General features: G+C 46.8%; 1 non-coding gene across 1 annotated transcript; it reads left to right on the top strand.

Annotated features, from left to right (window-relative positions):
- Nucleotides 1-314: 314 nt before the first annotated feature.
- On the top strand, nt 315-387 carry TRNAK-UUU (transfer RNA lysine (anticodon UUU)). Its single transcript has one exon. It is a non-coding gene; the product is annotated as a tRNA-Lys (tRNA).
- Nucleotides 388-1,086: the final 699 nt, after the last annotated feature.

Genomic DNA, 1,086 nt, shown 5'->3' with positions numbered 1-1,086 from the left:
AATTCACAATGTGAAAGGCGAAAAGTGGAAGTTGCTCAGTTGTACCTGACTCTTTGCGACCCCATGGACTATAGCCTACCAGCCTCCTCTGTCTATGGGATTCTCCAGGCAAGAATACTGGAGTAGGTTGCCATTCCCTTCTCCAGGGGATCTTCCTGACCCAGGGATTGAACCTGGATTTCCTGCATTGCAGGCAGATTCTTTACCATCTGAGCCACCAGGGAACCCATGGCCCAACAAGGGGCACCAAGGCCTGTGACTCTCTGTGGCAACTCGGGTTCATGCTCAGTCTTTAGACTCTTCTCAGCCTCAAAGCCTGGGTAGCTCAGCTGGTAGAGCATCAGACTTTTAATCTGAGGGCCCAGGGTTCAAGTCCCTGTCCAGGCAGCAAAAAGTAAACAAATAAACAAAACAAAAATGTCTCTTGATAACAACATTTAGACTTTTTTCGGGCTTCCCTGGTGGCTCAGACTGAAAAGAATCTGCCTGCAATGCAGGAGACTGCACTCCGTGACTTACTTCCTAGGCTTGTGTGCTTGTCTTTAGCTGCATGATTTAAGGATGAGACTCAGGAAGGATAGAAAGGGTTTCTTGGCATATATAGTAAGAAAGGTAGACCCAGCATGACCAGGCTGGAATTTTAAGACACAGAATGACCACATGACCATTTTAAGAGCAAAGGCACAGAAGTTAATAAAGAGGAAGAAAAAATACATCTAGCTTTATTATCTTGGTGAAAAATATCAGGGATCTGAGTGTGTGTCAGAGCTGTGGGATGTCTAAACATGGTAACTAATCTTTGGTTCCCTTGTTTTCTATTTTGTCAAAAAATCTCTGGTGGGTTTCCTCTCTTCCCTCAGTACAACATGCAAGTATATCTGAAGAGACCCATAGACTTACTTCTCTGTCCAACTCTTTGTGGCCCCACGGACTGCAACCCACCAGGCTCCTCTGTCCATGGGATTTCCCAGGCAGGGATACTAGAGTGGGTTGCCATTTCCTCCTCCAGGGGATCTTCCTGACCCCAGGGATTGAACCTGGGTCTCCTATATCGCAGGTGGGTTTGTTACCACTGAGACATCAGGG

This window comes from Bos taurus, chromosome 12 (assembly GCF_002263795.3).
Source record: "Bos taurus isolate L1 Dominette 01449 registration number 42190680 breed Hereford chromosome 12, ARS-UCD2.0, whole genome shotgun sequence".
NCBI classification, from domain to species: domain Eukaryota; kingdom Metazoa; phylum Chordata; class Mammalia; order Artiodactyla; family Bovidae; genus Bos; species Bos taurus.
This window is presented reverse-complemented; position numbering and strand designations above follow the sequence as displayed.